The sequence below is a fragment of the Podarcis vaucheri genome (assembly GCF_965113315.1).
Source record: "Podarcis vaucheri genome assembly, chromosome: 5".
NCBI lineage: Eukaryota > Metazoa > Chordata > Lepidosauria > Squamata > Lacertidae > Podarcis > Podarcis vaucheri.
The window spans coordinates 71,093,710-71,108,994 of record NC_138763.1 but is presented as its reverse complement, the minus strand read 5'-3'; the positions used below and the strand labels follow the sequence as shown (position 1 = coordinate 71,108,994).

The following is a 15,285-nucleotide window of genomic DNA, read 5'->3' as shown; positions in this document are numbered from 1 at the left end:
GTCCATCAGCCTCTGCGGGCGAGCCCAAATTGGCTCGCCACCTAAGCAGGGTGGGGGTGGAAAGTCAATCCTGGCTTTCAGAGCGTAGTGATCAGACCATGGCACCTTCGTCGGAGGAGACATGATCACATCTATACCGACGCCAAAGATCAAATCCAGCGTGTGGCCTGCTTGATGTGTGGGGCCCGAAACAAACTGGGAGAGCCCTAGTGTCGCCATGGAAGACACCAGGTCCAGAGCCTGTGAGGAGGGAGTGGCATCGGCATGGATGTTGAAGTCCCCCAATACCAATAGGTTAGGGAACTCCAAGGCCCAGCCGGCCACCGCCTCCAGCAGGCCTGACAGGGTGGCTGCTGGTGCGCTAGGTGGCCGGTACACCAGCCAGACAGCCAAGCTCTCCTCGGAGCCCCACACTAGGCCAACACATTCAATGCCGGGGATCGATGGCGATGGTAGAGCCCTGAAAGGACAATCTTCCCGGATTAATAATGCCACCCCTCCCCCCCGGCCCACAGTCCGCGACTGGTGGAGGACAGAGAAACCCGGGGGCGCCATCTCTCGTAAGGTAACTGTTGCCCCTTCGCGCACCCAGGTCTCCGTCACACAAGCCAGGTCGACCCCCTGCGAGATAAAGAAATCTCGCAGGGTGGCGGTTTTATTGCCTATAGACCTGGCATTGCACAGCACCAGTGACGGAGGTGAGTAATCCTTGCTCACCCTACCCTCGTCCCTCGGGATGGGGCGCAGATTGGAAAGGGTACGAGCGTATCCATATCTCGATCCCCTTCTCCTGTAACATCTGCCCCCACCGCCATACCTCCCTCGCCCCTCCACGGTAGCAATCCCAGGCCTCATAGTGGCCTCCATTGATGGCAATTAATATTATTCTTTCGCAGCCTAGAACAATAAAACCTTAAAACAGTAAAAACAAAAAACAAAAACAACCCAGAAAACAATACAACAATACAAACAAAAACTGCTAAAATTACAAATTCATCAAAATCTAACAAATTCCCCAGCCCACCCAAACATCCATCCCACCCCATATATAGAATCGAAAAGGAAAGGAAATATTAAAAAACAAAAACAAAACAAAACATGTTAAAAAGGGCTCTGCACTCCTCCGGGTCCTCCTGGGCAGTAGCAGCATCAATGGCAACAACCATCCTTGTGAGGCCCCACCCTGGGCCAGATAGTAAGTGGCAGGAGCAGTCCTTGTGAGGCCTGTCAGGCCCTCCCTAGGCCAGGTGGTAAGTGGCAAGAAGGAGCAGGGCCCTCAGGCACTCACGCAGGAGAGTCTTCCTGGGCAGCAGAGCAGTCCTTGTGAGGCCCCAGGCCCCGCCCCAAGCCAGATGGTAAGTGGCAAGAGCAGGGCCCTCAGGCACTCACCACAGGGGAGTCTTCCTGGGCAGCAGAGCAGTCCTTGTGAGGCCTGTCAGGCCCTCCCTAGGCCAGGTGGTAAGTGGCAAGAAGGAGCAGGGCCCTCAGGCACTCACGCAGGAGAGTCTTCCTGGGCAGCAGAGCAGTCCTTGTGAGGCCCCAGGCCCCGCCCCAAGCCAGATGGTAAGTGGCAAGAGCAGGGCCCTCAGGCACTCACCACAGGGGAGTCTTCCTGGGCAGCAGAGCAGTCCTTGTGAGGCCCCAGGCCCCGCCCCAAGCCAGATGGTAAGTGGCAAGAGCAGGGCCCTCAGGCACTCACGCAGGAGAGTCTTCCTGGGCAGCAGAGCAGTCCTTGTGAGGCCCCAGGCCCCGCCCCAAGCCAGATGGTAAGCGGCAAGAGCAGGGCCCTCAGGCACTCACCACAGGGGCTAACTGCGGGGAAAGTCAAGAATTTGTGAATGGAACAGCCCCCAGAGATGCTGCGTTAGACCCATTACTAAACTAGGTCCTTTGAATCGAAAAATGCAAGAGCCCCTGAGCAGCAGCTGGTGCGCTGTTTTCTAAAGAGGCAAAGCTCGTCCCTGCCCATAGAGAAGCTGTTGCATTCTTTTCTAGCAAGGCTCATGCCCCTGCACTGCAGTTTTTGCAGGCAGCCTTGTTTGGTCAGCATCAGAGATCAGAATCAAAAAACGCATTACAGTGGAGCAAATCAAAGCAGCTTCTCTGAAGGGAGGGAAGGGCAGGTACAAAATAAAGGGGGATAGCATTCTCGTCTTCAGCAACCTCCTCAAACCTGGTGTGTACAGGGTGCCACCAGGAGCAGCTTCCAATGGAAAAGAGGTGGGGACAGATACAGAAAGGAGTAACTTTTGCATGGGGCTTAATTCTTGAAGAAGTAGAGACGCAGGACTCAGGACACACCGGCTGACCAACTGGGAGGGGGTATCTTTCTCTGGGACCATTGTAGCAAGGTATACCCACAGAAACCCTATAAAGTAGATAATGCAGAAATGGAATGTCAACCAGTGAGTTTAGTGTCTGAATGAGGACCTAAACTCACGTCTCTCCAGTCCAAGCACAACACTCCATTTATTTACTGTTATTCAAATTTTTATATCCCTTCTTTCTAATGTGTTTGTATTAGTGTAACTTATAAGCATCAAAATGCTAAAATCCAAAGCACACACAAACACAATATAACAACCAAACCACATTAAAACCAAGCTTAGCAAATTAAAAGCCCTGAACAAGGTTCACCACATAAAACTGACCAGCATGCCAAAAGCCGGTTGACCAAGAACATTTCCAGCAAATAGTGGAAAGTGGTGAGGAAAAAGTTAAGTATCCTCTAAACTGTACATTTCTAAGTACTGGGAACACAGTAGTGATGGTGGATAGTAGCAGAGGGAAACCAACAAGGCTGGTTAAGAATCAATATAAAGAGCCAATTTTAAAAAGTCAAGGAATACTTGTGCTTTCCAAGCAGTATTTAGCCTCAGTGTATAAACTGCCTGAGATCAATAGTCAACTTCTAGGCAGCTCAAAACAGGTCGAGAGAGGCATGCCCTTCGTTCTTTCTTCCACCTGTGCTTCATCCCTGCTGAGATTTGGGGATTTGCAGAGCAGGGAGAAGAAGTTAGTTTTAATCAGAATAACTGGGCTAAAAAATCCAGGTTTTGAAGAACAGAAACAAAAATTAAAATCAAACTTGTCCTCTTCTAGGATTTCAAGAAATGGTAGCATTTGAATGGCTTCTGCTTGTAAAAGAAAGAGCAGGTGCTTTAGAGAAGGCTCTAAGCATGCAAGCCTACATACAGTGGGGGATAGAATCACATTCCACACACCCGCTCTTCCTTGCCCCATCTCTGGACCCACTAGATGTCCAATGCATTAGAAGTTATCATTGTTAGGCCGAATTGCTGTGATAAAAATGAATGTGTTGCCAAGGATGTTGTTTTTGTTTCAAACATTGCAAATTTTGGATAAGATGGATTGTTTCAAGAAATGGCAGAAAGATATTTCCAGATTTGTTTGGCAGGGCAAGAAGCCTCGAATAAAATTTAAGATATTAACTGATGCCAAAGAAAGAGGTGGATTTGCCCTGCCAGACCTTAAACTTTATTATGAATCAGCTGCTTTTTGCTGACTGAGAGAATAGCTGCTTCTTGAAAACACTGAAGTGTTGGATCTAGAAGGCTTTAATAATGCATTTGGTTGGCATGCATATTTGTGGTACGATAAGGTAAAAGCACATAAAGCGTTTAAAAATCATATTGTTAGAAAAGCATTGTTTAATGTTTGGATAAGATATAAGGATTTGTTAGAAAAGAAAACCCCAAGATGGCTGTCACCAACGGAAGCGAAGGCACAGAAAAAACTCCATATGGAGGCCAAATGGCCGAAATATTGGGAAATTCTGGAACAAGATGGAGACAGAATAAATTTGCAGAGCTTTGAAAAATTGAAAAACAAAGTGCGAGATTGGCTCCATTATTACCAAATAATGGAGGCATACAATTTGGACAAAAAAGTTGGCTTCCAGGTGGAAAAATCAAAATTGGAAACAGAATTGTTAGACCCAAAAATCAAGAATTTGTCAAGAATGTATAACTTGCTGTTGAAATGGAACACTCAGGATGAAACGGTGAAATCAGCTATGATTAAATGGGCACAAGATGTTGGACATAACATAATGATGGCTGACTGGGAACAGTTATGGACCACAGGTATGAAATTCACGGCATGTAATGCCCTAAGAGAAAATTTAATGAAAATGATTTATAGGTGGTACATGACACCAGTCAAGCTTGAAAAAAAATTACCATTTGCCTGACAACAAATGTTGGAAATGTAATGAGACTGAAGGTACATTCTTTCACCTTTGGTGGACATGCCCAAGGATTAAGAGATTCTGGGAGATGATTTATAACGAAATGAAAAAGGTATTTAAATATACCTTCTTGAAGAAACCAGAGGCCTTTCTCCTGGGCATGGTCGGCCAATTGGTGTTAAAGAAGGATAGAACTTTCTTTATGTATGCAACAACAGCAGCAAGAATACTCATCGCGAAGTATTGGAAGACACAAGATTTACCCACCCGGGAAGAATGGCAGATGAAGTTGATGGACTATATGGAACTGGCGGAAATGACTGGCAGAATCCGAGACCAGGGAGAAGAGTCGGTGGAAGAAGACTGGAAAAAGTTTAAAGATTATTTACTGAAATACTGTAAAATTAATGAATGTTAGAAGAATGTTGGAATGAAGTTACATGGCTTTAGTAGAAATGCTATAAGGAATTAAGTATAAACAGATTAATAGAATATTAAAGGAAAAAATAAGGTTAGAATGTGTTAAGATAATTATAGGATAGAAAACAGAGGAAGATGGAGAGGAATTGCTGAAACAATTAACAGAAGTGGAAAGGGAGGTGTGAGGAGGTCGCTGAAATAAGTGAATGAAAGATAAGATATTGAAATTGTTTGATGTGTTTTAAACTGTTTTTGTTTTGTTTTGTTAGTTTAATGTGTTAGTGTTATGTAGTGTTTTTATATTGTATTGTATTGTTCTTTTTTCCCCTTTCTTCTTTTGTTCTTTTTTGTAGTGTTTAAATTGTTGGAAAAGTAATAAATATTATTTTTTTAAAAAATATACTATACTATACTATACTATACTATACTATACTATACTATACTATACTATACTATACTATACTATACTATACACATGGATATTCAAGTTGCAAAAAAAATGTAGGTGGCTATTGTGAAGTTTGGGGAAAGACAAATAGAGAGGAATGAACTTGCTCAGTGTCCCACAAAAAGCTCAATAATTTTTGTCCTGGTTTTGCACGGCACCAACAGTCCATCTAGCCCAGTATTTTCAGGCACAGGTTTTCCCCATCCCTACTTCCAGGGATCTCAACACTACATCTCTCTTTTAATCTATTCAAAATTCAGAATAGCATTGCCCGCTAGCTTTAATAAAGCATTAAATATTCTCCTCATTTTAAAGCTCATAACCAGTGACAGATCAGAGAAGATGATCACTGTATGATAGGTGCCCCCAAGGGAGCTAATCAGCAATACTAGACACTGTGTGCAATATACACTTTCGGAAAACCACATTCTCATCCCAGTTAGAATTCACAAGCCAATTAGTGTCAGCAGGGAGAAAAAGCAAAATGTATGCAATGCTGTTAAAAAGAATGTTAACGCCATTAAAAAACAACAACCCAAATACTGCATTTAACAAAATGTTCTGTGTTTCTCGCCAATTTTAATTGCTTTGCAGCCATATGCAAGTTTCCTTCTGAAATGCAAGCTTACAAAGTTTCTAGCCCTCACAGCTAGGGAAAAGTGGGCAAGCGCGACGGCGGTCTGAAAAAGTAATCAGAGGATAAGAAGAAGATCTATACTGTATAGTTTAAGTTCCAGTCAGGTCTCTTCATTAGACCTCACATGCACTTTTGAGGCCTTAGGCCAGAGCTTTCTAAACTTTTCATGTTGGTGACACTTTTTAGACATGCATCATTTTGCAACACAGTAATTCGGTTTAACTAGCAAACCGGAGGTTAAAAACTAACCCCTTTCCAGCCCTGGGAGGAGTGTGGTGATCATCCGTGTGACACATTTACACTCTGCAGCTGGCAACACTAACAGGTTGTGACAGACAGTTTGGAAAGCTCTGCCTTGTGCACTTCCAGACTGTTATTTTGTGGACAGAATTTAGCTGCATACCAGCAAATGCAAGCTGTGCATTTAAAGTGCATTTGATGATCTTGCCCAAGAAACTTGCTTCCAAAAACAGCCTCTGGACTTTTTGAGATAAGGAAAGTGATGGGAAAATGTGCTGGAAACTGTGGGGTAACAATGCAATGTCTTTAAACATCTCCGCAAATCAGGATGAATGCTCAATAAACAGGTAATCTGGAAGTGACCTTCATACGGCAGGATATGCACAATTTATTTTATTGTGAGTGCTGAAAATAGTGTGTTTGTGTCTTCCCAGGTTTCTGGTTCTAACCTTGTGCAGAGGTTCTAATCTCTACCTATTTCTGCCAGGCAAAATAGCCTGTCCCCAAACAATACAAGGGTGGAATAGTTGAAAAAGAGCACAGCTTTGTGGATTCTTCTGCCCTGCTCTTATGCCAGTTGCACAATCTACCATTCTGCCTGCTAGAAAGACACAACTCCACCAACCCCAAAGCAAATGGGGTAGGATCAGGGTAGGAAAATCCATGGTTGTGTTAACTTTCATAGCTGACCTAGATGGCACAAAGCTGGAGTAGCTGCAAATGAGACAACATGACTCTCAAACAAAGGAAACAGAATCTGTGACCCAACTGAAGACAGGTGATCATGCACAGGTGCACAGCCTTTTGATTTATGGTGGAGTATTTTCAAAGAAAAGGCAGGGGAGGGGGGAAAGCAGGATAACAGGCAAGGAAAGCAAACAACACAGCATCTGCTGTATCCTGTTCAACCACCACAATGGTCAAGCCTTTCAAGATTTACATGTGGCGTTTCCGTGAAGCAATCCAAGTTTTAATATCTTTTTCAGTATTGGTCAGTTTCAAGTGGAGCAAGTCAAACCTGCACCCAAACTCCATTGTGCAGGTACCACAAATGAGAATTAACTGCATATTCACATGAAATGGGGCAGCAGCATAGAGGCGCTGATATAATGTATTTGTAGAAGGCAGCAGCAGCAACAACAGAAACCAACTGCAGGAGAGCTAATTTAGCTATGATGTGGACATCCAACACTTGCAATTCACAGATCTCAACCTTCAGCACAGCAATTCATGTGTCTGAGTGGGCAGCAGTGAGCAAGACAGATTGTCGCTGCTGGTTAAGTTGCCCAGAGCTGTCTTTCCCAGGACTGCTTCACTGCCGCCTTCACTCACCTTGACATTTTTTTTCAGCATCACTAGGTAAAAGATTGCCCACAGTGCTTGCATTATTAATCTGAATTACATTTCTGAAGATGATGAAATTTTGTACCAGCATAATTTCTTTGATGGTGCGCAAGCTAATATTTCATCATACTAATTCCAACCAAGGGGGAAAGCCTGAAAGACGTCACTCCACCTAAGTCACTGCCTGATCCCCATCAGAAACCCACACCGCTACCACCCCACAACTGATTTCCCCCCCAGCTATTATATGCATAGCCTTGCCTCCTGTCATCAGCCTCTGCCCCAGGCATGAGATCTAAAATGACAGATGCCAAGATTTTATACATCCTTTCACCTAGGACAACTTATTATCTCCTTGGGTCCAGCAGATTCTGCTATGGCCTTGAGGGGACACCTTTCCTAGAGAACACCTGCTCTGAAAACCAGCAGCTCCAAATGCATAATGCAATTAAACCTAAAATTACATAAGAAGACAAACAGGCTCAAGATCCCTAGTGCTATTTCCATCTCTCTCAGTAAAGCACTGCATCAGTCAGCCAACAAAACTCGGATTGATTGACATAAGTGAGAACACAAGTATGCTACCCACTTTTTTTTGGCTAAAACGTATTAAGGATCAGGTTATCTAAACTCAAGTCACATGGATGTAGCACCAATTAGAAAGGCAAGACCTTCAAGGCACTATGTAATTAACATTGCTGATAACCATTCAAATCAAAGTAGTATGCAGCTACTTCTTACAATGCCCACCTGAAATTTATTAGATGTAATTAGGGATGCTAGAGGATTCTGACAAAAACACAAACAGAAGCGAAAATTGCTGGCATTTGCTAATTCATCCTATGCCTGAAATGGAAATTGATCAAGCAAATACCAAATGGAAATTGCTGTTGTTTTCAGTCCACAAACAATATGTAATTCATGACTCCCCATCTCCATTTGAATCATGTTTCCTTTGCATTGAAAAGAATGCTACGGAAACAATTGCATCATTAATATCTTTAAATTTTAACGAACATAAATGACATAAATAAGAACAAGGTACATTAAATAGAGGACAGTGAGACAAAAAAAATGTAGCATTTGGGGGGAAACGAACTGCAGCAGAACAGAAACAGCACTGATTGTGACAAAGACCAGTCAGATTGGAAACTGTTGCATTCTTACACCCACAGCTTATTTCCCACAGTCCACCACTCTATTTAAAACACAGTCACAGAGACCATTACTGCCAATAAGGTTGCAGCCACATTGGTGTACTCTAAGTTAAGTCCATCATTGCCTACTCAAACAGTCCACTCTTCAAATGCTCCCCAATATGGGGGATAATAAATGTTGGCTGATCTGGCCAGGTTGCTAGGGATTACAACTAGACAATGCATGTGAACTGAACACTTGAAAGCACTATACAAATGCTAAGTAGCATTGCATTATTATGATGATTAAGATTAATCACAAAGCTAAATCCAACTCTCAATAAAAATAAAAATGCATTTCCATGTACCTGCCTTACAACTCAACCTTCCTTTTCCATGTTAAAGAACGGAGACGCAGAAGAAGAGTAAATGTGTTCCATGTTTAAAAACAAGTTTGAGTTCCACAACTGCTTCAGTATTTACCAGTATTACTGTTAATCGGGATAAGACAATGGGCCAAGTCTTCACAGCAAGCCCCAACTCTGTTCACTGCCTCAGAACCCTGTTGAACCCAAGTGTCATTTCCATGCAGCACTTTAAGCAGAGGTTGTTCGTCCTTGCTGGAGGTGCAATTCAAGCATACAACAGTTTTCCAGCATAGCTAAAATCACTTCCAAATTAAACAGCCTAATCTCATACACATTTCTACTGAGAAGCAGAGTCCTACTGAGTTTTATGGGACTTATTCCCAAGTTTAGGGGCTACAGGATTGCAGCCTAAACCTCAATTTCTTTCATCTTGCAGGGCCAGGCATAAGACAGGATTAGTTTTGTATTATACCTTGTGATCCTTTGCTTCTGTGAGAAAAGCTAAGTCAACAAGAGATGTCTGCCTTACCACTAACTTTTTTTTTGTATTTATGGAGTGTAATTCATTATGTTTACTAAATAGCAACCCTGCAAATTCTACTATTGAAGGAGCTAATTTACTATTAAACTGAGCCATGTGGCACCAAGACAATTAGCATGACTATAGAGTGGCAATGCTATATTAAAGACAAAACAGTAAAGAATATCTGAATAAACCTTTGCATATGCTTTCTTCCATAAGTAACAGGTGTTTTATTATTTCTAATTAAACCTTTTACGCTTATATGATTTTTAAAATGATGAATTTTTACACATGACTCATTCTTCTCATCCAAACAGCTAAGCACTTATTTATAATTTCTTGAAGACAAACCCAGCCAACATGATGAAAATCAAATTATCGATCAAGAAAAAAAGTAATTAATGTACAAAATCTATATCCCATTTTCTGACTAAGCCTCGCAAATAATGGATTCAAGCTCACTCAGTAAATCATCTTATCCACAAAGCAATTTTCAACCCAGAGGAAGCAAGGTTTCCTCTGCAATCCTAAGCACAGACCAAAAAGCAGGCAATGTCCAGTGATCTCTACCTCTGTAAAATGGTGCAGAATTGAATTGGAAGCTGGAATCGTGCAAAAAAACCCCAAAAACCTTCATTAGCAATGCAACCACTTCAGACACTCTTGTGAACAATGGGCATGCTGTTAAGAGTTAAATACAGATCAAAGAAGCAGAATTTATGTCTTTAAATTGCTGTCTTGAGTAGGCTTGAAAAGTTGCTGTAGCTAGCAAGTGCTATGAGTGTATGTCTGAGTTGGAAAGAAAGAGAAGAGGAAAAATGAAAGACGTTTAATATACCATTGATTTCATGAAGAGTGAATGTATTGATGGTGCTGTGAATAGATGTGTGTCGATCTGAACTTTTTCTATGATTTATTACTGTAGGTCATGGCATGAGGTTGGCATAACTTAATATGACAAGAGAACCTTCGTTGTTAACTTTATTGACCCTGGTACTACCAGTCTGACCTCAAAACGTGTCCTGGAAGGCACTCAGAAGACAATCATCATATGTAAAGATCATCATATGTAAACCTATCTCCCATTAAAACCTACTTAACATCTGAATGGATGTCATTATTCTTATTTATTAAATTTATATACCACCCTTTATCTGCAGATCTCAAGATAATGTCAGGACCTAATTCTGGGTAAATTAGGAGAGCAACTACCACTACTGTATTTCTCTTATTATTAATGGCAGCAATATTTTCTTTAATCAAAACAAAACAGCTCCAGCAGGCCTCCTGTGTCCCAGCATGCCAGATAATGGGCAATCTACAAAAGCGTGCCATCATAAGGCTTACATTTGCTTGACACATGAAGGAGACTGAGGTGATAGTCTCCTGGACCATACTGCTTCAGACTGCAAGTGGGGGTGAATGATTTCTGAAAGTCCTTCACATGCAACCATTTTCCTGCAAAGAGCAGCTCAGAACCTGCCTGGCCCACTTCCTTCTCTGCTAGTTCTCCATTTCTAGCAATGTGATATTTGTCTTTTAAACGTAGGGAGATATTTATAGAAAATTATTGTGGTGCTTGTACTCTGAAGCAGGACACCCCAGAACTCCATTATAGTCTCACGACTCGGTCGCCTCATTTCACATGTATAGTCCAGGCCTTAATGCTTGCTTCAAAGACAGAGCTGCACTGTGTCACGTTTTAATGATGGAGAGCTGTGCCAAGCACAAATCTGTTACAGTGGTACCTCGGGTTAAGAACTTAATTAGTTCTGGAGGTCTGTTCTTAACCTGAAACTGTTCTTAACCTGAGGTACCACTTTAGCTAACGGGGCCTCCTGCTGCTACTGCGCCACAATTTCTGTTCTCATCCTGAAGCAAAGTTCTTAACCCGAGGTACTATTTCTGGGTTAGCGGAGTCTGTAACATGAAGCGTCTGTAACCCGAGGTACCACTGTTTTTTTCATTTAAAAATATCTAAGGATCCTCCCCTGTAAAAATTTAGCCAATCCATCCCAAAATAACCCTTACAAGTTCACTACTATTGATGCCCCCCATAAAATTCTCTCTCTCTCTCTCTCTCTCTCTCTCTGCAAATCACAGAAGGAAGAAGCAGGAGCTGCAGAAAAGCCACAAGGGACTTTCTTACTAAACCTGGCAAATAATACATTCCATTTTTTAAATCTTTGGTCAGGAAGAAGGAGGACCTTCATTCTCTCTACAAAATATTGATAGCGATGGATTCTGGTCTGGGGAAGAATCTGCCCACTTGACTCCCCAAGGAGCTGAAGAAGAAATGTATTAGTCTACATTTATTTATTTCTCTTAGTCACTTACTACAAAAGGCCTGGAAGCAACTATTGTTTTAATATTGTGTTACCTACCTTGCATTTATTTATTTTATTTCTATAGCGCCCTTCATAAGGATCACGAGGTGGTTTACAATATAAAAACCACAAAAATATGTAACATAGTAACAAACAAAAACAATATAGTTTAAAAGGTCGTAAACTGTTTAATTAGCCAAAGGCCTGAGAGAAGAGGAATGTTTTTGCCTGGCGCCTAAATATATGTAAATGTTTAATAAAAAGTTACATATGTTAACTATTTATAGTAGTTAAAAGTTAACTATAAGATATTAAAAATAAAAAAATTCCTTCCAGTAGCACCTTAAAGATCAACTAAGTTAGTTCTTGGTATGAGCTTTCGTGTGCATGCACACTTCTTCAGATACACTGAAACTGAAACTGTTTCAGTGTATCTGAAGAAGTGTGCATGCACACGAAAGCTCATACCAAGAACTAACTTAGTTGATCTTTAAGGTGCTACTGGAAGGAATTTTTTTATTTTGACTATGGCAGACCAACACGGCTACCTATCTGTAACTATAAAATATTAAAATAAGTAATAGCATCTGGCCTTCTTGCTAAATGGAAGGGCCTTCTTGATTTAAGGTGGTTCTAACAACACACACACACACACAGTTTTCTAATAGAACAGAGCAGCCAGTCTGAGTGGGTACCACATGTGGCTGAGGGCAATGACTTTGGCATCAGGCTCATGCACTGCCCTGTGCAGATGTACCAGCCATAAGTTCTTTTTCAAAGGGCTGTGGAGTCGCCTCCTAACCAGATGCGCTACTTGTGTTGAGCCAGCATTGGCGTCAGGAGCAAGGTGGGAGAGAGCGGTTGCCACTGAGGAAGGGGCAGTGCTGCTGCCCGTGGAAGCTGACCACTGTAGAAGAGGAGGAGAGAGCCTGGGGTTTCTTTTCCAGAAAAAATGGTGTTGGTACTGCACATACCGCCAGAATAAAGCCCTGGTTAAAAGTGAGAGTGCATGAGTGCAGAGACCTACATTCAAACCCACACATAGCCAGGAAGCTCCCTAGATTACCTTGAGCTATTTACTATCTCTTTAATTTGCTACATGGCATTGTAAGTACAGTACTGTATAAAAGTAAGAAATGATGCACACCACCCTGAGCTACTTGGAGAAAAAGTGGAACCTGAACATGATGTAAGGTGATAGTTGCTTGTATGCTATTATTAACCTGGTCTATCAAGGGTTAAGATAATAACAATAATAATAATAATAATAATAATAATAATAATAATTGTTTATTTATTTATTTATACCCTGCCCATCTGGCTGGGCTTCCCCAGCCACTCTGGGTGGCTTCCAAAAAAATATTAAAATACTGTAATACATCAAACATTAAAAGTTTCCCTAAACAGGGCTGCCTTCAGATGTCTTCTAAAAATCTGGTAGTTGTTGTTCTCTTTGACATCTGGTGGGAGGGTGTTCCACAGGGAGGGCGCCACTACCAAGAAGGCCCTCTGCCTGGTTCCCTGTCTTCTCAGTCCATTTTCATTTACCTATGAAAACTCATCCCACTATGGTCCATACCTCCCCTGCTGTTACAAACTGTTCAATCTCCCTTGCATATTTTATAGAAAGATGGGGTATAAAGATCGAAGACTGTGGAGTGTGGAACTAGGGGAAACCTGAGTTCAAATCCCCATTCACTTACAAGGCTTACTGGGTGATCTTGGTCTAATAGCCAGCTCCGCACGTAAACACACAAGGGTTCTTGTGAGGATAAAGTGCAGATGTAGGTTACTGTAAAATCCTTGGGGAAAGTGTGGTATAAAAAATAAATGTGAAATAAAATAAATACTGTGGCATTTGCAATCCTGATTTAATATACAGAGACAAAACACAATATTACAGGAGCATAAGCTGGAAAGCATTGTCTCTTAGCTGCAGGCTTCCCAAACCAGGTGCCTTCTAGACGTTCTGCAATACATTTCCCATCATCTCCAGCCAACATGGCCAATGGTCAGGGATTATGGGAGTTGTGGTTTAAAAAAACTGGAGGGCACCAGGTCAGGGAAAGCTCACTGGAGCTCATCTGAAGTAAACACAAATGGAACTAGGCAGTAAGCATTTTTCCTTAAGCCATAAGAACAGATGATTGGCTTAAATGGGCTTTCTAGGATGCAGGGGTGTGTGGCGACTTCACCCATTTAAAGTAGTTCTGGGTCAATTGAGAATAGATCATTCGGTCTCTTTCTGATGAAGCAAGAATATACAGTTTCTAGGCAGAGTTGCATCGCTAAGTTAAACGTGCACAGCCACTACTACGAAATAACCCCAACTTTTAAATATGTTGTAATACAACCAAAGGGGAGGGGGTAATATGAATAAAGAAACCACCTTCTGCTTATGTGATTCTTGTTTTCCTCATGTCACTTAAACCCACTTACAGAATATACAACAGATTATATAGATCCAGGAAGCAGGATAAGGGACACTATGCTACCAGGCAGGTAATTTCATGGATGCACCACATAAAACATATTCCTGCATCATACTCATAGCTCAGTACTTCTATAGAACCCAGAGTGCAAGTTGCTTTACGGAGCTGTTCTTTTTATTCCGAATTAGGAACTTATCGCCTACCACAGGTTCCACACACACAGGCATCAGCAGCCGTCCATAAAATACTGTATGTCAAACAACAAGGGGGTGGGGTCAGAGTACCAAAATCACGAAAAAAGGGGTTTCTTCTCTCCTTATAAATGTGATATAAAGAGAAAGCTTGAGGGGAAATCCCTTAATACATTAGAAGATGAAAAAACCTAGCCTGTCCCTGAATATGCAGCGGGGAGGGACAGCGCCAGGGGGAGCAAACATGGTTGTTCAAGGCTTGACAAGCTTGGGATTGAAACCACTTCCCGTGCTAGGATGTAAACAAGGCAGGGAAATCTTCCTGAGCATGTGCAGAGTGGCTTGCGTTTCTCAACACCGAACAGCTCCTAAACACCCGGGGGGCGGGGCTTCCAGACGAGACTTCCAGCCCCGTTTGAGACTCGACGCCAGCATCTGCTGCCGGGAATACGGTGCCAGCCCGGAGCTCCCTCCCTCCCTCCCTCCCTCCCGCCGCTGTCTCCATCGGTTTCTTGCCGCTCGAGCCTTACCTGGGCAGCAGCAGCAGCCTCTGGGCTGAGGGGTCGCGGCTAAGGCGACTCCGCGTCGAGCGCGACCAAGACACACAGGCAGCAGCGGAGCAATAAGAGGCCAGCTCCGCTCTGCCAGGCAAGGATGGGAAGCCAGGCCGCGGCGACCTCGACCACGCCCCCGCCTCCAGGCCCCGCCTCCGACCCCGCCTTTCTGTCAGCGGGCGCGGCGCGATGGCATCACCAGGGCCGTCACTCCCGCCCCGCCCCCGCGCTTTGCCCCGCCCACTCCCTCCCTCCCTCCCTCCCTCCCTCTGGAAGAGTTACTTCTTGTCGTGTTGGCGACACTGCGGCGTCTCGGTTGTTCTGCGTCGCCTTAAAGGCTGCTCAATATGTTGTGGGCATGAGGTCTCATGGGCTTCATTGCAATGGGAGTAAGCCCCATTGAATCCAAGAGGGCTAACTTCTGACATGGCTAGGCTTGCGCTGTTAGCCATTAT

General features: G+C 43.0%; 1 protein-coding gene across 1 annotated transcript in view; it reads right to left on the bottom strand.

Moving 5' to 3' along the window:
• MICU1 (mitochondrial calcium uptake 1) overlaps positions 1-14,926 on the bottom strand; it is a 145,229-nt gene extending 130,303 nt beyond the window's left edge. Inside the window, exon 1 of the mRNA XM_082222101.1 lies at positions 14,807-14,926. The gene's annotated coding sequence lies outside the window, so the exon portion shown is untranslated. The remainder of the gene's footprint in view (positions 1-14,806) is intronic.
• Positions 14,927-15,285: the final 359 nt, after the last annotated feature.